The sequence below is a fragment of the Spinacia oleracea genome, chromosome 4 (assembly GCF_020520425.1).
Source record: "Spinacia oleracea cultivar Varoflay chromosome 4, BTI_SOV_V1, whole genome shotgun sequence".
Classification (NCBI taxonomy): Eukaryota; Viridiplantae; Streptophyta; class Magnoliopsida; order Caryophyllales; family Amaranthaceae; genus Spinacia; species Spinacia oleracea.
The window spans coordinates 50356618-50379320 of record NC_079490.1 but is presented as its reverse complement, the minus strand read 5'-3'; positions in this window follow the sequence as shown (position 1 = coordinate 50379320).

The following is a 22703-nucleotide window of genomic DNA, read 5'->3' as shown; positions in this document are numbered from 1 at the left end:
GTCATAGGTAATAGGTTGTTGCCGAAGAAGAGGGGTCAATAATGACGGTATTGCCAGAGAATATTGGTCACAAGTGATAGGATGCCGGCGAAAACGGGTCCGATGATGGGTTGTCGTATTCGGAGGTGAGGGCTGCGGTTGAGCGTCGGGTGGAGGTCGTTCAACTTTGATTGTCTCATCTTCTTCCTCTTTTGTGAATTATGGTTTTTAAATTGAATGGAATGGAGGTGGGTATGAGATTCCGGGAGTATGGGTGGAATTAGAACTAGAGTTGGCAAAAACTGACCCAACCCAATAATAAAGGGTTGGTTAAGATTTTTAACTTGTTTAATTAAATTGGTTGGGTGAGGTTGAAATTTTAAGTTTTCAACCCGAAAACAACCTGTCTAACCCGTTTAAGTCCAAGCAAGTATATAATATAGATATGTAGAATGTTATCTGAAAGATTTTATTTCTCATTTTTACCTTCAACATTGAATAATTATTTGATGTTTTGATTCATGTCAAATACATATTGGAGTATAGTTTTTCCTATAAGATTTGCCTCAAAAAATCACCATGCAATTATATAGTCAAATCAATTTACACTTAGAGCATGTACATTGGGGCTCTTGGAGTGGCTCTCCAAGTAGCTCTCCAAGTAGCTCTCCAACAAGAACTAGCTCTTGGCCAACATTGGGGCTCTTGAGTGGTTCTTGAGGGGCTCTTGAGTAGCTCTTCATGGAGAGCTACTTCAAGATAGCTCTTGCCCAAGAGCCCTCCAAGAGTTGGTTCTTGTTGAAAATTGAGGAGTAACTTTTTTAAAGTAGATATTAACATTGGGTAAAAATACAATTAAGTAGTAACTTTTTTTCATTTAATATTTATGATTCAATAAATGAAAAACTAATATGTTTAATATTTTTTTACGGAAAATCTACGATAATGGTTACTTTTTCTTTTTTCCTTCCCTATTTAACAAGCCTAATATTGGGCTATTTATTTGCAATTAAAATTATTTTGTCTTCTTCAATTAATCAGTTATGATTATCCTTTATAGCTATAATCTAGGAGATAATACCAGTTAATTAGTACAAGATGTTATCAATGTTTTATCATCAATACTATTTTTTTTTTTTGAAATCTAATTATTGTTAATATTGCAGTAACCTAAAATTTTCTATCATAATTACTTAACTTATTAGTTATTACCAATAAATATTAACATTATTTGATATATATAAAATAAATGAAGAATTGATATGGGACCACCAAATGGTAAAAAAAAATATTGGAGAGCTCATTTGAGAAACCAACCAATGTTGGGTGTTTTTAGGAATGAATTCTTGATGGAATCTTGTAGAAAGATAATGGTAGATAGAGAGTGGAGAGCCCTCCAAGAGCTCTTTTGAAGAGTCAACCAATGTACGTGCTCTTAGACTCCGCGTGTAAATTGAGACGGGGAGAAGGGGAGTATATCCGATTACTCCCGGAATCTTTATTTTCTGCCAAAAATGGAACTATTCGATCAACTGTATATAAGAGATGGGGTATTCAGGTTATCAGAAAACCAGCATAAGTGGGGCTAGAGATCGAGTAACAGACATGCATGCATCAACTGTCTGTTTGGACATATGTATATGTATGTTTCAATTCAGTTTTTTAATTAATGGTATTTATAATATAAAATTAAAATAGAAAATAGAAAAAATAAATAAAAATAGAAAAAGTTGTGTAAGTATTATAAATCAGGATATCCACTTGCTATGTGGGCACATGTGTTTTCATGTTTAAAAGGGTCCAATAATATTGGCCTTTGGTGTCCTTGAAATATGCAAAACTACCAAATTTTAAGGTCATTTTCATGAAAATGAAAACTTACTTTCTTGGTATTGAATGACCTCACTATTCACTGCTCACTGCTCACTGCTCACTGCTCACTGCTCACTGCTCACTGCTCACAACTGATCTGATAACTGCACAGTGTTCAATGCTTTGTCTGTACAATGTCCACTTATGATAAACCTTATTACCCCCCTTTTCTTTGTTTTCTATCTATGCTAATGTCCATCAACTGCACAATCATTTTTTAACTTGCTAAACTCTGATTATTTTAAGTTCTAATCTAATTGGAATTTCGAAAAGAACTGGATCTCCTAATTATTATTTATATTCTCATCTATGGAAAGAAGGCGATCTCCTAATTATTATTTTTTATTCTAATCTAATCAAAATGGAAAAATACTCCATCTCCTAATTAATGTTGTGTTGAATAATACCTAAGATTTTTTATTTTGCTAAACTAGACAATCAGTTGATCCTAATATGTGATGGTCATCAATGATATTTTTTCTACTCCTTTTGTCTTCCTTGACTAGTCCTTTTGCTAGCAATTGATTCCACTAGCTAAAAGGGCCTTTGTCATTTTAAATGTTCAATTAGGATTTAATTAAGGGAATTTTACAATAGCCCCAATAAAATGGTAGCCACTGCAATATAATAAATCTCATCCCTTAAATAAGAGTGGACTAATTAATCTTGTTCATTGATTTTGATGACTTTTAATTTATTATAAACCATTATATAATTAAACTAAAATAGATTTCTAATAAAAATAAATGAATAAAAATATCCTATTTCATCCCATATGTAATTAGTGTCGTTGTTTCATCTCAAAATAATAAAATTTAAACACAGACATAATTTTTGAAACCCTTATTTACCTTCGATTTGGTTCTTGATCGGTATTACAAGAATCAAAATTGACCAAATAGCGGTGATAGGTAGATTTGCCCACTAATCTTATATGTTAGTCAATCTCCCTCCGTTTCTTCCACGTGGGACAATTATTCTCAACTCATATGTGGGTTAATCTTCTCAACATGTTGAAGCGAGTCTTCCCAAATAACACATGTATAGGATTTATGACATCATTAATTTATATTTATATTTTATTCTTTAAAGTTTGTTAGAAGGTAGTTAGTTTGTTGGCAAGGTTGTTAGAAATCTGCTGACTCATACATTGTATAAATACACTAACTACCTCATTTCTCCTTCTGATTTTTCTTAACTGGTTAATGAGAACTTTTCTTCTCTCTTGAATCTGATTTTCTCTCTCTCAAATTCTATATGGTATCAGAGCTGAATCTCAAGCTCGAGATTTAGGTTTAGGTTATCTTCAATTTTCGATTTCATACACTGAAAGTGTGTGCATCAGTGAAGATTTTGTTGCGAAATTTCTTGCGCGAAACTTTGTGATTTTAGTTTGAATTGTGTTTGGAGTGATCTTCGAAGAGTAGATTGCAATGGCGTTTGGAGAATCAGACAGTGATCATCAAAGTTTTCAGCAGACTAATGATAATGGAGGTACTTTTGATCCTTACTTTGTAGCAAATTCAGACAATCCAACATCTTCATTGGTAGTTGTAGTCTTCAATGGTGTGAATTTCATGCGTTGGAGTAGGAATGTTAAGCGAGCATTAATAGCTAAGAATAAAGAAGGTTTTATCAATGGTGAGATTCAAAAACCTGTTGTAAATCACAAAGATTATCTTAAATGGAAGCGTGCTGATTTCATGGTAGTCAGCTGGATTTTGAGCTCTATGAACAATGATTTAGCAGATGATTTTGGATACATTTATAATGCTGGAGAATTGTGGAAAGAGTTGAATGAAAGGTTTGGTCAATCTAATGGACCACTGATTTATCAGTTGAAAAAGGAAATTGGTAATCTGAATCAAGAAAATATGACTATAGTCACATATTATGGGAAATTGAAGAAACTCTGGGATGAAATGCAAAGTTTGAGAGCTTTTCCTACCTGTGTGTGTGGTGCTATGAACAGTTGTAGTTGCTTGTTCTTGAAAAAGGTGGTTGAGTTTGGAGAAGAGGACAAAATGATGAAGTTTTTGCTTGGATTGAATGGAGGCTTTGGAGGAACTGTGACAAATGTTCTGTCTATGGATCCATTGCCTAGTATCAACAGAGTATTTTCTATAACTCAGCAAATTGAAAAGCAAAAAGAAGTCAACATTGTTGCTACTGAGAGTAGTGCTATGAATAGCAGTGCAATGGCTGCTCAAACTCATAAGGGAGGACAATTTCAGAGATTCAATAATGGTCAAGTGAAGAAAGATTGGAGAGATCTGAAGAAATAAAAAATGAATAAAGTGTGTTCTCATTGTAAGGGCAAAGGTCATACTGCTGATCAGTGTTTTAAGCTCATAGGCTATCCTGATTGGTATAATTCTATCAAGGCATCAAAAGGTTCACAGTATGGTGGAGGTAGATTAGCTGCTCATGTTCACTCTGCAGATATGGGAGACAATCCTCTTGATGATACAATGATTAAATCTGGAGCTGTTAGCAAGGAGATGCTGAATACTATTTGTCAAGAAGTCATGAAAGTGATGAAAGGCAAGCAGTCACAAAACAGTGAATCCAGTGGCAATGCTTGCTCATTTGCCAATTATCACTAGTAGAAAAAATCACATTTGCAGCGCGGGTAAAACGGGCTTTTAGCAGCGTTTTCGCGCGCTGCAATTGTGATAGCTGCAAATACCGTAAGTTTTTTTGCAGCGGTCATAGGCGCTGCAAATAATTAGTTAATTGCAGCGCGGGTAGACCTATATAAGTTGAAAATAGTGTATTAGTTACAACGCGGGTAGACCTATATAAGTTGCAAATAGTGTATTAGTTGCAGCGCTTTGTTGAGAAATACGCGCTGCAATTAGTTGTCATTTACAGCTCAGTGCAAGTACACGCGCTGCAATTAATGCTTTTTTAAAATAAAAATAAATAAATATAATAGCTCCGATCAGATCATATTTATATATTTATCCCTGGACAATCCTATTATTTTGACAAAAAATTATAATAAAAACATTATAAATAGTTTAATAGGTTGCAAAAAATTTGCCATAGTTTTCCTTGTAATTTGCGAAACCCGAACAAAACGGGAATTTATAAAGACCTGTATATAAGACATAACATACATATATGTTCCAAAAACCATATATATGCTCCAAGTAGCAAACGTCATATCCAACACATAACAAAAACATAAAACATAACATTACTAGACAACAAACTCATTCGCCGGCATCCATCAAATAGTTGTCCTTAAAATATTTTGCCCAATGTTCTCGAGTTTCTTCTAACTCCTCATTAGAGTATGGCATTTCTCTTTGTACATAACCCTTCAAAAAAACAAAAACTTGGTATTAGTTACTCAAAAAGAAATTTAAGAGAAATTGAATCTTATAACTAATTACATGTTTTATATGCTTTGTTTAAACTTTCTAAGACTCATTCCAATATGGTTATGCACGTTTTAGGCTTGTTGGGTCGTTATGGACATATTTAGGCTAAAATGAGACATTTTCGCTCCCATTTTTGAACTAATGAACCTAATGATTCATTTTAAACTAATTACATGTTTTAAATGCTTTGTTTAAACTTTCTAAGACTCATTCCAATATGGTTATGCCACGTTTTGGGCTTGTTGGGTCGTTATGGACATATTTAGGCTAAAATGAGACATTTTCGCTCCCATTTTCGAACTCATGAACCTATGAACTCATTTTAAACTAATTACATGTTTTATATGCTTTGTTTGAACTTTCTAAGGCTCATTCCAATATGGTTATGCACGTTTTAGGCTTGTTGGGTCGTTATGGGCATATTTAGGCTAAAATGAGACATTTTCGCTCCCATTTTCGAACTCATGAACCTATGGACTCATTTTAAACTAATTACATGTTTTATATGCTTTGTTTGAACTTTCTAAGGCTCATTCCAATATGGTTATGCACGTTTTAGGCTTGTTGGGTCGTTATGAACATATTTAGGCTAAAATGAGACATTTTCGCTCCCATTTTCGAACTCATGAACCTATGGGCTCATTTGAAACTAATTACATGTTTTATATGCTTTGTTTGAACTTTCTAAGGCTCATTCCAATATGGTTATGCACGTTTTAGGCTTGTTGGGTCGTTATGAACATATTTAGGCTAAAATGAGACATTTTCGCTCCCATTTTCGAACTCATGAACCTATGGACTCATTTTAAACTAATTACATGTTTTATATGCTTTGTTTGAACTTTCTAAGGCTCATTCCAATATGGTTATGCACGTTTTAGGCTTGTTGGGTCGTTATGAACATATTTAGGCTAAAATGAGACATTTTCGCTCCCATTTTCGAACTCATGAACCTATGGACTCATTTTAAACTAATTACATGTTTTATATGCTTTGTTTGAACTTTCTAAGGCTCATTCCAATATGGTTATGCACGTTTTAGGCTTGTTGGGTCGTTATGGACATATTTAGGCTAAAATGAGACATTTTATCTCCCATTTTTGAACTAATGAACCTAATGATTCATTTTAAACTAATTACATGTTTTATATGCTTTGTATAAACTTTCTAAGACTCATTCCAATATGGTTATGCACGTTTTAGGCTTGTTGGGTCGTTATGGACATATTTAGGCTAAAATGAGACATTTTATCTCTCATTTTTGAACTAATGAACCTAATGATTCATTTTAAACTAATTACATGTTTTATATGCTTTGTATAAACTTTCTAAGACTCATTCCAATATGGTTATGCACGTTTTAGGCTTGTTGGGTCGTTATGGACATATTTAGGCTAAAATGAGACATTTTCGCTCCCATTTTCGAACTCATGAACCAATGGACTCATTTTAAACTAATTACATGTTTTATATGCTATGTTTAAACTTTCTAAGACTCATTCCAATATGGTTATGCCACGTTTTAGGCTTGTTGGGTCGTTATGGACATATTTAGGCTAAAATGAGACACTTTCGCTCCCATTTTCTAACTCATGAACCTATGGACTCATTTTAAACTAATTACATGTTTTATAGGCTATGTTTAAACTTTCTAAGACTCATTCCAATATGGTTATGCACGTTTTAGGCTTGTTGGGTCGTTATGGACATATTTAGGCTAAAATTCAGGCTACGATAAAATTATGCGTTCACATAAACCCAATAATTGAATTAAATTATACTAGTATTATTATCGTTGATCTCCTTATAAAGAAATTTATAAATCAAATAAAAATAACAAGAAAAATTAACATTAAACTTGCATGTTAACTAGTCCCGAATTCTGAGATACAATTGAGGCCTGCACAGTATTATTTGTCTCTTTTGCTTTTCGAATTGAAACTTTAGATTATATGATGATTAAATGTTACCCATGGAAAGGCTTAACCTGCTCAAATATGTTTGGACAATGCGCCTTAATTTTCCCTTCTCAGGAAACAAAATTGAAAAAGTGGAAGGTACAAGAAAATTTTAAAAAAATCATTAGAGACCGCAATTCAGATTAGAAGTCATGATGAGACACAAGCCATTCATTCTATGAAGTACTAGTTTCAAAAATCTCTTTTCTAGGTAACAAGATACGTTTATTGCGGAACTCATGTTGTAACAAGTGCAAATCATATGTAATCCATGTGCTTAGAATGAAATTATAAGCTGCTCCTTACTCATTATAAACCACGAATTACATAATCCATCATTTATACAGGATACTAATTGTTATTATAAGCTTTAATTCATCATCTTTTCATATCTCATCTATAATACCTTGTTCGATCTAGACTGTTTATATAGGGACTTGTTGTTATATGGGAATCCATGCTTCTCAACTTAGGGAAGCTTATCTTGGAACAAACATCCATGAAATCAATAAATAAAAAATAAATAAAAAACTACATGATATACAATGAACAACTTGCACCTAGACACCAGCAAAACAGACTGCACACTGTAATGTACAGGCTGCACAACACAGAACAAACTGCACACCAACACGCAACACACCCGCACACTAAACAAGCTGCATACTAACCAGAAAACACATAAACTGCAGGAAGTCACAGCTGGACAAGAACACCAGCAAGCAGCAGCACAGCAACAGAAAGAGCGACGGGGAGACATGAATGAAAGATTCATGCATTAAGAACTCGCAATACACATCTACATACTTCATTGTACATACTGCAAAGGAAATGAGGGCTGAATGGCTAATCAGCATAACCCCTGAATAGTTGCAGACTGCAAAACCCGACAAACAAACTGACTCCAGCAACAAGACAACTCAACATTCGACCAGTCACAACACTATAATTCTATTGCTCATGAAGCTAGATTATTTTTTAAAAGTATAATTCTAATTTTTTATTCATATTCTGCTGTGTGCTGGCACTTGGCAGTTAGCATAGCAGCTCAATATCGAGATTAATAAGATAATAAAAGAAAACTTTGTAAGAAACGTATACAATAACAGAACAACATGGACATACCTTCTACGAGCTCACCAATGGGTCCAAAAATGCTCTGAATCAAGTCCAAAAAGTTGCTGATAAGACTACACTTGAACTTTCTTTAACGGAAAGAGTAAAGACAAAGGTTAAAGCAACCGTAATTGCACGGGTGAGAAAGTGGTGGTGAAATCCCCCTGTGCAGTTAAAACTAAAAAGGATCACCATAACTTAAGTATTTGATTCCAAATCCATCAAACAAGCAGAGTTATGGAAATCGACTTAAATATAAAATACAACAGAGAAAAAAACATATAACATCGGAGTTCAAGTATCACAGTATCAGATACAGAAGAAACGATTTTCTTCACTGGTTTAGTCAGTCATTATCTGCTCTTGGGTCGAAAATTCTGGCTAGATTCATTTGCTGGTTTCTTTTTTCTTTTACACAGACACTTAATTGGTTAGATTTTGGTGTGTTTTTTCTTCAGTACTCTACATAGTAACTTAGTACTCCGTATAGTACTAGTAGAGACACCATTTTTCAAATTATTTTTATACACCTAAGAGTTTGCACATATTCTATGATATTATCCATAACATCTAAGCATGAAAGAGTACATTGCAGTTTGAATAGAAAGCAATATAAAGTTATCAAGTATATTGATCAAATTCAAAAACTCAATTGCGTGATATAATTTGGACGCAAATGAGTAAAATTCATGACCATTTCCATATATCCTAATTGCCCCTTCCACACAACAAAAAGCTCAGCAATGTTTGAATTTCATACTTCAACAAGAAATAAAATTGCAAGACAAAAAATAGGTTACTCTTCCTGTGTACTAAAACCAAAACCAAAGAAGATCAAATCAAAATTCTACAGTTCAAATCCAGGATACCCCCTGACTATGAATATAGACCAATTCAGTTCCTGATTTAACGAATTTTATTTTTGATTAGGTCATACAAATTGTTGCGAAATTAAAACAACATAATTAAAATTGGGAATGTTAGGTCGTAGAAATTGTTGATAAAATTAAAACAACAGAATACCAACTATGGACTTACCACCAATTGCAGTTGCTTGAACCGAAGATACCGGAGAGCCTAGATAAATTCGTCTTTCTCCCTCCACTTTTCTGCAACTTGGGTTTTACTTGAGGTTAGCGGTGTTAAATGGTGGTGGGAGTTGAAAAAGAACAGACAACCTTTTCCGATGTTACAGGTGGTGCGGTAGCAGGCGGTGCGGTGTGATAGCCGGCAAAAGAGAGTCCTCAATCGATTGTTACAGGCGGTGTGTTGCGGTAGCCGACGAAGGAGAGTCCTCAATCGATTGTTACAGGCGGTGCGGTGCAGTAGCCGGCGGTGCGGTAGCAGGCGGTGTAGAAGGGAGCAGAAATTGGTTGTGGAGATTCGAAAACCTAGCTCTTTCTCTGGGTTATTGTTTTTGGAATTCTAGATCTACCGTACATTGAGGACTGGTGGGTTGAGAAGATGATTGATCGAGTATGAAGGTTTCTAGCTAATTGCAGCAATCTCAGAGGGCAGAAGTTGCGACTATTCTGAATTGCAGCAATCAATAAGCGCCGAAGTTGCAACTAATTTGCCTAATTGCAACTTGTACTGTATGTACGCGCTGCGAAATCTATTTTTTTTAAAAAATATTGCTTTCTTGCAGCTTGGGGTCAATAAAATCGGTGCAAGTAGCTCATTTAATGATTGACCCGCGTTGACCAGACCCATATTGCAGCCTGTATGACTTGCGTGAGTTGCAATTGATGAGTTGCAAATGACATTTTTTCTACTAGTGTATGCAGGTATAATCTCTCACTCTTTTAACTACAATGTGAACATACTGGATGATGAATGTTTGTGGATTGTAGACTCTGGAGCATGTGATCACATGACTTATGATGCTGATTTATTAATCAAAAGAAAATTGCACAAAATGATCAAAGTGGGTTTACTAGATGGAACTCAGTTGAATTTCAGCACTATAGGAGATGTAGTTTTGAGTGACAAACTGACCTTGACTGATGTGTTGCTAGTGCATGGTTTTAGGCATAATCTGCTATCTGTTAGTAGATTAATTGAGCAAACTGGTGCTCATGTTGTTTTTACTGGTGATGGATATTCTTTCCAGGACCCTTGTAGTTTCAAGTTGATTGGTGCTGGAAAGAGAAATCAAGGTCTCTACTACTTTGTCAAAGAAACATATTGCAATACTTCTTAAGGTGAATGTAGTACAAGATCTAATAGCATTGAATTAAACTGTAATGCAGTGGCAGATGTAACTGCAGATATTGTTACTAATGTAAATAGAATCAGGTTACCAAATAAAACTGCTACTAGTATAGGACAGTCCAAGATGGATCATAAAAGTCAGTTAGATCTTTTGCATGCTAGATTGGGTCACCCATCTTTGTCAAAAATGAAACATATGAATGCTGATTTTTGTAAAGGGCTTACAGAATACAATTGTGATGTATGTTTGAATGCAAAACAACACAAGCTTCCATTTTCTTGCAATGATAATAGAGCTTCTGAATGTTTTGAGTTGATTCATGTGGATTTATGGGGATCTTATAAGGTCAAAAGTTTAGATGGTACTTCCTATTTCCTAACTGTGTTGGATGATCACAGTAGAATAACTTGGACTTATCTTCTTCATAACAAAATGCAAGTAGCAAAGGTGATTTCTGAGTTTTTGGCTATGGTGGAAACTCAGTTTGACAAGAGAGTTAAGAGGATAAGATCTGACAATGGTACAGAAATTGTCAAAGAAAGTTGTAAGTCATTATTTGCACAGAAAGGAATAGTGCATGAAAAGAGTGCTCCATATGTGCCTCAGCAGAATGGTAGAGTTGAAAGGAAACATAGGAGTTTACTTGAAATTGCTAGAGCTCTAAGGTTTCATTCTGGTCTTCCTAAGAAATTCTGCGGGGAATGTGTGCTGACTGCCACACATTTGATCAATAAGCTACCTTCAAAAGTGTTAAACTGGAAAATTCCATTTGAGGTTAGTTTTATTCTGAACCTATATTTGAAAGATCAAGGGTTTTTGGTTCTCTTTGCTTTTCTTACAATACAAATGTGCAAAAAGACAAGTTTGATTCCAAAACCAAAAGATGTGTCTTCATTGGTTATCCTGCTGGATATAAGGCTTTCGAATCGTATGATCTTGATACTCATGATGTGTTTGTATCAAGGGATGTTATTTTCTTTGAAACTGTCTTCCCATATAAACTTTCTCTTCCTAATCAAAACCTGTCTTCTGTACCTCAAACCATAAATTTTGGCACTGAAATTTTCTTACCTAACACTGACACTGCCACTTCTCCTATTTCTTCTCACCCTCACATATCTCATAATTTTGCATCTCCTACCCTTTAGTGCTCAAATTCTCTAAACACTATTTCACATTTTATTCCCTTAAATGATCTCTCTTCTCCTATATCTACTTCATCTTCTCATTCTTTCAGATTCCACAGTCTATACCTATTGTGGATATGATAACTGCTACCACTGAACCTATTGTCAGAAAGTCTACTAGATTGATTAAACCTCCTACAGCTCTAAAAGACTTTGTTGGAAGTTATGTACCTCATAGAGCTGTTGATTCTCCTACTACTACTGCGTCAGCTTCCTTTTCTGTCAACACTTCTCTCACTGACACAGAGATTGATGACAGTTGGTTGATAGCTATGGCTCTTGATAATTATGATACTTGGGAGTCTTTAGCCTTTTCTGTTTTACCTTCATCTAATGACCCAAAGCATTATCACCAAGATAAACATGATAGTAATTGGATTACTGCTATGAACAAAGAGCTTCTTGCTCTTGAGAGTAATGATACATGGGAACTCACAGTTTTGCCTAAAGATAAAAAGGCCATTGGTTCAAAATGGGTATACAGAACCAAATTGAATCCTAATCACACAATTGAGAGACATAAAGCTAGATTGGTAGCAATTGGTTATCAATAGGTTGAAGGCAAAGATTTCACTCAAACTTTCTCACCTGTTGCAAAGCTGGCCACTGTCAGAATAGTCATTGCTTTGGCTGCTATGACATGTTGGCAATTGTTTCAGCTGGATGTGAATAATGCATTTCTGCATGGATACATTGATGAAGAGGTGTATATGAAACCTCCTCCTGGTTATGACAAGGCAAAACCATATGAAGTTTGCAAGCTCAAAAGGTCTATATATAGATTGAGACAAGCTTCCAGACAATGGAACAAAGAATTGAGTAAATTTCTAACCAGTTTGAACTTTCAGCAATCCAAACAAGATTATTCTTTGTTCACCAGAACTCGGAATGATGAATTTATAGTTGTTCTAGTTTATGTTGATGGCATTCTTGTCACTGGAACTTCTGAAGTTCAAATTAAGGAAATCAAGGGCTTATTGGATACTGCTTTTACCATAAAAGACCTTGGTCACCTTTTTTATTTTCTTGGGATTGAATTTCATAGAAATAATGAAGGTATTTTCCTCTCTCAAAGGAAATATATCAAAGATATCTTGACTGATGCTAGCATGGAAGATTGTATAGCTGCTCCTGCCCCTTTGTCTTGTGGTCTGAAGTTATCCATTGATACTGGTGAACTACTTGATGAACCTGACATATACAGAAGACTTGTTGGAAGATTGTTGTACCTAGGAATCACTAGACCTGATCTATCTTACAGTGTACAACATCTCAGCCAATTTGTTCATGCTCCTCGAGTTCCACACTTAAAAGCTGCTCTTCATGTGCTCAAATACTTGAAAGGCACTATTGATGAAGGCATATGGTATTCAGCTCAATCTGACACTCACCTGTTTTCTTACAATGATGCTGATTGGAGTTCTTGCCAATTCATTAGTAGATCACTTAGTGCTTATGTTGTATTCTTAGGCAGCAATTTGATATCTTGGAAAACCAAAAAGCAACACATTGTTAGCAACTCTTCAGCTGAAGCAGAATACAGAAGCATGTCTGCTACTGCTAGTGAGCTTGTTTGGATACATGGTGTTCTAGAAGATCTACAAGTGGTTGTTGTTAGGTTATGATACATATGAACAACATAAATCATGCGGAAAAACCTTAATGCCAGGAATCATATTAATTGCACATAATCATATAATTAGTCTAGGATGCATACACTTTGTAGCGTGCCCTCCCTAGCTGCGCCCGAACCGAACAAGAACAAGTCTTTAGGACTCCAAGTGTCGTCCCTCCGTAGAAAGTCCACAGCACGTCCGGATCCACCTTAAGATTGACCAACTAGAATCGCCCTTAAGGTACTTAGAATTTTCGGCGAATAGGGCAACAATATGACTGAAATTTTGCTCTCAAAATGTCACTCTGAATACTTGAAAAACTCGTCCATAAATAGTGAACCTAGGCACATATTTATAGGGCTATGGAAAGGGATTTTGAATCCTATTAGGATACTAATTATTTTAATTAGAATTTTATGAAAACTCTTTTAAACTAATTCTATCTATTAGGATTAGGAATTAATCATAGAAGAACTCCATTAGCTTTAGGATTTGTATCGAACACAAACGTTGCACGAGCACGAGCACCGCACAGCCCGCGCAAGCCTTGCGGCCAACACGAGCAGGCACAGCTCGCAGCCCACGAGCGTCAGCCCAACCGCTCGCGCGCGCCATGGCCTTGCTGGGCCTGGCCTTGCGCTGGGCCTGGCGTGGCCTTGGCAGCGTTGTGTTGGGTGCTTGGCTTGCTGGTTGTGGGCCTGGCTTCGTGTTGGGCCTTCGTCTAGCAAGTCTCATTCGATGTTAATTCGTACGATGCGCTTCCGATTAATTTTCCGATTCCGGAATTCATTTCCGATACGAACAATATTTAACATTTCTGATTCCAGAATTAATTTCTGTTTCGAACAAAAATTTTTCCGTTTCCGAAATTATTTTCCGATTCCAATAATATTTCCGATTCCGACAATATTTCCGTTTCCGGCAATATTTCAGATTCCGGCAATATTTCCATTTCCGGTAATATTTCCATTTCCGGTAATATTTTCCGATATGTACCATGTTTCCGTTTCCGGCAACATCTATGACTTGGATAATATTTATATTTCCGATACGATCCATATTTCCGTTTCCGGCAATATCATCGTTTCCGGAGTATTCATTGTTTGCCTTTGACGATCTCAGTTCCCACTGAAACCAAGATCCGTCGATTCCGAATATCCATAGATGGAGTATTTAATGCCATTAAATACTTGATCCGTTTACGTACTATTTGTGTGACCCTACGGGTTCAGTCAAGAGTAAGTTGTGGATTAATATCATTAATTCCACTTGAACTGAAGCGGCCTCTAGCTAGGCATTCAGCTCACTTGATCTCACTGAATTATTAACTTGTTAATTAATACTAAACCGCATTTATTAGACTTAACATTAAATGCATACTTGGACCAAGGGCATTATTTCCTTCAGTCTCCCACTTGTCCTTAGGGACAAGTGTGCATTTCCTAATTCCTTTGTCGCTCGATGCTTGCTCTTGAACATAAGGTAAGAGTTGTCATCCTTATTATGCCCAGAGGTGTTTCTCGGTTTCAGAGTTCAACTGATCAAATAAACAGATAATCATAGCCTATGATTCATATGAGCACGACCATGCATTTTACAGTTTCTAGCTCTCCGAGTGGCCTTGTACAACTTTTCAGCATCTCATCCCGATTTATGGGAGGACAATCCTGTTAGGTTATGATACATATGACAATTCATAAATCATGCGGAAAAACCATAAAGCCAGGAAAGCATATTATTTTCACATAATCATTTAGCATAGAATAGATGCATACATGTTGCAGCGTGTCTTCCCTAGCTGCGCCCGAACCGAACAAGAAAAAGTCTTTAGGACTCCAAATGTCGTCCCTCCGTAGATAGTCTACAGTACGTCCGGATCCGCCTCAAGTTAGACCAACTAGAATCGCCCTTAAGGTTACTAGGAATTTCGGCTATGTGTTTGCAAGTGTATGGCTGATTTTTCTTTCAAAAACTTACCCTTTGAATACTTCAATCGTACCTGCAAATAATGACCCTAGGCCCTTATTTATAGAGGTATGGAAAAGGAACTGGAATCCTATTAGGATACTAATTAGTTAAACTAGAATCCTAGTAGGACTCTAACTAATTAATTTTATCCTTTTAGGATTAGGAATTTAATCATCAAACAAATCCTATACAATTTAGGTTTCGTATGTGAACACAAACTATACACGAGCATGACCCACGAGCGTGCAGGCCATGCCCGCGCACAGCCTACACGGCCGCTCGGCCCACGCGAGCCGCAAGCCCATGCGAGCAGCAGCACAGCTCGCAGCCCATTGCTGCGCGCGCTACGCGCGCTGCCATGGCCTGCTGGGCCTGGCCTTGCGCTGGGCCTGGCGTGGCCTTGGCTGTTCGTGTGGCGCGCTTGGCTTGCTGGGCGATGGCCTGGCTTCGTGCTGGGCCCTCGTCCGGAAGGCCTCGTCCGATGCTTATTCGAACGATACGCTTCCGATTAAATTCCCGGTTCCGGAATTCATTTCCGATACGAACAATATTTAATATTTCCGATTCCGGAATTAATTTCCGTTTCGAACAAATATTTAATATTTCCGTTTCCGGAATTATTTTCCGATTCCGATGATATTTCCGATTCTGACAATATTTCCGTTTCCGGCAATATTTCCGATTCCGGCAATATTTCCATTTCCGATAATATTTTCCGATACGTACCATGTTTCCGTTTCCGGCAACATCTACGACTTGGATAATATTTATATTTCCGATACGATCCATATTTCCGTTTCCGACAATATCATCGTTTCCGGAGTATTCATTTCTTGCTTGTGACGATCTCAGCTCCCACTGAAACCAAGATCCGTCGATTCCGAATATCCATAGATAGAGTATTTAATGCCATTAAATACTTGATCCGTTTACGTACTATTTGTGTGACCCTACGGGTTCAGTCAAGAGTAAGTTGTGGATTAATATCATTAATTCCACTTGAACTGAAGCGGCCTCTAGCTAGGCATTCAGCTCACTTGATCTCACTGAATTATTAACTTGTTAATTAATACTGAACCGCACTTATTAGACTTAACATAGAATGCATACTTGGACCAAGGGCATTATTTCCTTCAGTCTCCCACTTGTCCTTAGGGACAAGTGTGCATTTCCTAATTCCTTTGTCGCTCGATGCTTGCTCATGAACATAAGGTAAGAGTTGTCATCCTTATTATGTCCAGAGGTGTTTCTCGGTTTCAGAGTTCAACTGATCAAATAAACAGATAATCATAGCCTATGATTCATCCGAGCACGGCCATGCATTTCACAGTATCTAGCTCTCCGAGTGGCCTTGTACAACTTTTAAGCATCTCATCCCGATTTATGGGAGGACAATCCCAATCTTGCGATCTTGAGATTAGACTTCGTTTGATAGGTGATTACCTGAGCGTTGCCTTTATAGCCTCCTTTTACGGTGCGACGGTTGGTCAACGTCAAAGCAGCTAGTTCTCAAACAAGTAAGCTCAAATCACTCAGGTATTGAGGATTTAGTGTCTAAAAATTTTAATGAAATTTACTTATGACAGATTTTCATCTCTTACAGTAAAGTTTCATAGGTCTTGTTCGATACTAGTCTTCCCAAAGTAAGTATCTATGCAAATGATTATGACATTGCCATGTCCACATAGTTCAAGAAACAGAACTACTAGTCATCTTGCATTCTGGTCGTCTAACGTTTTCTATGCGTCCAATTTTATAGAAAACTCCGACTAGGGACCATTTTCAACCTTTGACATTCAAGTTCACTTGATAGACATTTCTTAGTCACAGGACTGGTCCTGACAGTCTATCTTGAATATATCGTCAAATTGAAGGGACTCATCATTTAATAAACCACAAAATAAATGGAAAAATGAATTCTCTTCATTTATTGTGAATGATTAACCAATAATGTTTTATAAAGATTTAAACTCTAAAACTTTAAAACATTAAACAAGGATACCAAAGCCATTCTCCAATATGCTTGATTCCCATAGTTGCGTTGTGCTTCGCCTGCGGCAGAGGTTTAGTCAATGGATCTGATATGTTGTCATCAGTTCCAATCTTGCTTATCTCGACTTCTTTTCTTTCAACGAACTCTCGTAGAAGGTGAAATCTATGAAGTACATGCTTGACTCTCTGGTGGTGTCTAGGCTCCTTTGCCTGTGCAATAGCTCCGTTATTATCACAATACAGGGCTATTGGTCCTTTAATGGAGGGGAATACACCAAGTTCATCTATGAACTTCCTTAGCCATATAGCTTCCTTTGCTGCTTCATGTGCAGCAATGTACTCCGCTTCAGTTGTAGAATCCGCAATGGTGCTTTGCTTAGCACTTTTCCAGCTTACTGCACCTCCGTTGAGGCAGAAGACAAACCCAGACTGTGATCTAAAATCATCTTTGTCGGTTTATAAACTTGCGTCCGTATAGCCTTTAACAATTAATTCATCATCTCCGCCATAGACCAGGAAATCATCTTTGTGCCTTTTCAGGTACTTCAGAATGTTCTTGGCAGCAGTCCAATGTGCCTCTCCTGGGTCTGACTGGTATCTGCTCGTAGCACTGACTGCATACGCAACATCCGGCGTGTACATATCATAGCATACATTATTGAACCAATCAATGATGCATATGGAATCCCATTCATTCGTCTACGCTCATCAAGTGTTTTTGGGCACTGAGTCTTGCTTAGAGGTATTCCATGAGACATGGGTAGGTAGCCTCGCTTGGGGTCTGCCATCTTGAACCTATCAAGCACCTTATTGATATAAGTGCTTTGACTAAGTCCAATCATCTTTTTAGATCTATCTCTGTAAATCTTGATGCCCAATATGTACTGTGCTTCTCCTAGATCCTTCATCGAAAAACATTTCCCAAGCCAAATCTTGACAGAGTTCAACATAGGAATGTCATTTCCGATAAGTAATATGTCGTCGACATATAATACTAGGAAAGCAATTTTGCTCCCACTGACCTTCTTGTATACACAAGATTCGTCTGCGTTCTTGATGAAACTGAAGTCACTGACTGCTTCATCAAAACGTATATTCCAGCTCCTGGATGCCTGCTTCAATCCGTAGATTGATTTCTTTAGCTTGCATACCTTTTTAGCATTCTTTGGATCCTCAAAACCTTCAGGCTGTGTCATAAACACAGTTTCTGTTAAAACGCTGTTTAAGAAAGCAGTTTTGACATCCATCTGCCATATTTTGTAATCGTAATATGCACCGATTGCTAACATTATCCGAATAGACTTTAGCATTGCAACTGGTGAAAAGGTTTCATCGTAATCCACGCCGTGGACTTGCCTGTAACCTTTTGCAACCAATCTAGCTTTGAAAACTTCAAGTTTCCCATCCTTGTCCTTTTTCAGTTTCAAAACCCATTTGCTTCCAATGGCTTGGTAGCCATCTGGCAAATCGACCAAATCCCATACTTGGTTTTCAGACATGGAATCTAATTCAGATTGCATGGCTTCTTGCCATTTCTTGGAGCTAGGGCTCGTCATAGCTTGTTTGTAAGTCGCAGGTTCATCACTTTCAAGTAATAGAACGTCATAGCTCTCGTTCGTCAAAATACCTAAGTACCTTTCCGGTTGAGATCTATATCTTTGCGATCTACGTGGGGTAACATTTCTAGATTGACCATGATTCTCACCAGATTCTTCTAAAGATCTCTGAGTTTCATCCTGAATGTCATCTTGAGCATTCTCTAGAGTTTGTTGTTCGACTCGAATTTCTTCGAGGTCTACTTTTCTCCCACTTGTCATTTTGGAAATGTGATCTTTCTCCAAAAAGACACCATCTCGAGCAACAAACACCTTGTTCTCAGATGTATTGTAGAAGTAATACCCCTTTGTTTCCTTTAGATAGCCCACAAGGATACATTTGTCAGATTTTGGATGAAGTTTGTCTGAAATTAATCGTTTAACGTATACTTCACATCCCCAAATCTTAAGAAAAGACACTTTTGGAGGATTTCCAAACCATAACTCATATGGAGTCTTCTCGACAGCTTTAGACGGAGCTCTATTTATAGTGAGTGCAGCTGTATTTAGTGCATGTCCCCAAAATTCTAATGGAAGTTCGGCCTAGCAAGGTTCTGTTCCTCCGTTCCGACACACCGTTCCATTGTGGTGTTCCAGGAGGAGTCAATTCTGATAGAATTCCACATTCTTTCAGATGGTCATCAAATTCATAGCTCAGATATTCACCGCCTCTATCAGACCGCAGTGGCTTAATCTTCTTGCCTAATTGATTCTCTACTTCACTCTGAAATTCCTTGAATTTGTCAAAGGATTCAGACTTATGCTTCATTAGATAGACATAACCATATCTACTGAAGTCATCAGTGAAAGTGATAAAGTAGCTGAAACCACCTCTAGCATTTGTACTCATTGGTCCACATACATCTGTATGGATTAAACCCAATAGTTCATTTGCTCTTTCTCCAACTTTAGAGAAAGGTTGCTTTGTCATTTTGCCAAGTAAACATTATTCGCATTTACCATAATCCTCTAAGTCAAATGGTTCTAGAATTCCTTCCTTTTGAAGTCTTTCTAAGCGTTTTAAGTTTATATGGCCTAATCGACAATGCCACAGATAGGTGAGATCTGAATCATCCTTTTTGGCCTTTTTGGTATTTATGTTATAAACTTTTTTGTCGTGATCTAATAAATAAAGTCCATTGACTAATCTAGCAGATCCATAAAACATCTCTTTAAAATAAAACGAACAACTATTGTCTTTTATTAAAAAGGAAAATCCCTTAGCATCTAAGCAAGAAACTGAAATGATGTTTTTAGTAAGACTTGGAAGATGGAAACATTCTTCCAGTTCCAAAACTAGCCCGGAGGGCAACGACAAATAATAAGTTCCTACAGCTAATGCAGCAATCCGTGCTCCATTTCCCACTCGTAGGTCGACTTCACCCTTGCTTAACTTTCTACTTCTTCTTAGTCCCTGTGGATTGGAACATAAGTGTGAGTCACAACCTGTATCTAATACCCAAGAAGTTGAATTAGCAAGTATACAGTCTATAACGAAAATACCTGAAGATGGAACGACTGTTCCGTTCTTCTGATCTTCCTTTAGCTTTGGACATTCTCTTTTGTAATGGCCTATTCCATCACAATAAAGACAGCTTGATATGGACTTGTCCTGCTTTGATTTAGCATTGCCCTTGGACTTTCCACTTTTCTTGAACGGTCTCCTTCTAGCCTTGAGTAAATCTTTGGCTTCACAATCCAGTATTATTTCAGCCTTTCTGACAAGGTGAACAAATTCTGCAACTGTTTCTTCTCTTGGTTCACTTAGGTATAGTTGCTTGAAGCGACCAAACCCACTGTGTAGTGAATTGAGCAAGATAGTGACTGTCATCCTTTCGCTTATTGGTGTTCCTAGTAGACTTAGGCGATCAAAGTATGAACGCATAAGATCCACATGGAACCTCAGTGGGACGCCTACCCTCTGTTTAGTGCGAAGGAGCTGAACATGTGTTTCTTGGACTTCCATCCTATAACACCTGTTGGGAGAACTACCTTTAGACCAGACATTGATTCAATCAACTCATGGACGTTCAGGTCCCTGTCCTCCGTGCTTCCACGACAGATATCCCTCAGATTCTTGATGAGCGTAAAAGGTTCATAGGCTACAAACCTTCTAGCCCAATCATCAGGGATATTGTTCAGCATGAGACTCATAAACTTTTTGAGATCCGCATCCCAGGCGTAAAATCTCTCAGGGGTCATGTCTCTGGCATAGTAGCTTGGCATGGGATGTGATAGTACATACTCAAGTCCATTGAGTCTGACTATTTCAACTAGCTTAGCTTCCTATTCAAGAAAATTTGCCAGGTTCAGCTTGACCATAAGCTCAGAACCCATGATGATGTTTTGATTGTTGTTTGCCATAGTTAAAACTACAATTGAAAAGAATAAACAAATAAATAACCATTCACAGTTTCTCTTAATAAACTTAAATTCTAGCATACATGCATAATTCAATGTTCATTAAGCATTTTATTCAAGTTATGTGTTCCGGCAGGTGTGAATAAAATGATTCCAAGATCCTAAAATCATTGAAGAACTAAGCACAGTTTGTCGACTTAATCCTAAAACATTTTAGGTAAGCAAAAGCCTTTTGCTAATAGTCTAGAAACTATTCTTGGTTGATAGTTACGTCTAAGAACTTATTAGGTAAACCTATCGATTTTGCCACGACATAAAAGGACTCCTTACTTATATCGTTGAGTTTCACCAAAACTAACATGTACTCACAATTATTTGTGTACCTTGCCCCTTTAGGACCAATAAGTAACACCTCGCTGTGCGAAAACTATTACTAGATTGATGTAAAGGATATCCAAGCAAGTGTATATTTTGGCATGGCACCTTTTAACACAATTTTTAAGTTTGGAACTTAAGGCTCTTACTATGTTGGTTAGATTTTAAGTGAACTAAAATCCTTAATCATGCAACATAATCAAGCTTTGATCTCATGCATTTTAAGACATATTTAAAAGCAATAAATAACTTAAAACATGCATAAGATAAATGTGATCTAGTATGGCCGGCTTCATCTTGAAGCTTTAACTTCAAAGTCCGTCTTGAAAATCTCCGTGGGAGGCACCATTTTCTTCAAATAGAATAAGCTATAATTAAAACTAATTACAACTATTTGATGGTACGCAGACCATATTTGAATTGAAAAACAACTTTGGTACTTTAGACCAATTACATTCAAATTAATGGTACGCAGACCATATTTTCTATCCTATTTGGGCCATACTAGTCACTTCATAACCTGCAAAACAGTACATATACAATATATACCATTCACCCATTCATTATCATGAATGGCCCACATAGCTGGTTAGTAAAACACATTATGCATCACATAAACATTTGCAGCAATTAATCAAGGGCACCAATAATCTACAAATTATTCAGTCCTTATTAATTCTAATCAAGTTGTTTTAACCTTAAGGATTTGTAGACCTAATCAAGAGTATATGACTAAAAAGGGCTCCACTTAAACCAATAAATTCATATGCTTTACTAATTTAAACATAAAAATGTATTTCTGGTCTAACCGGAAACATACAAATTTAATTAAAATTTAAAGCTCATATAAATTTATAATTGAATCCAAAATTTTAATTTAATTTCAGTTGTATTTAAATTAATTCATGATTTTAATTTTAGTAAAATAATTAGAATAAAAAAAATTTATTATAATTACAATATTCAAAATTAAAATCCAAGAAATTAATTTAAATTATTAATTTTAAAATTAATTAAAATTACGTAAACTGAAAATTTCAAAATTAAAATTTTTAAAACGATCTAATCGCAACGCAACAA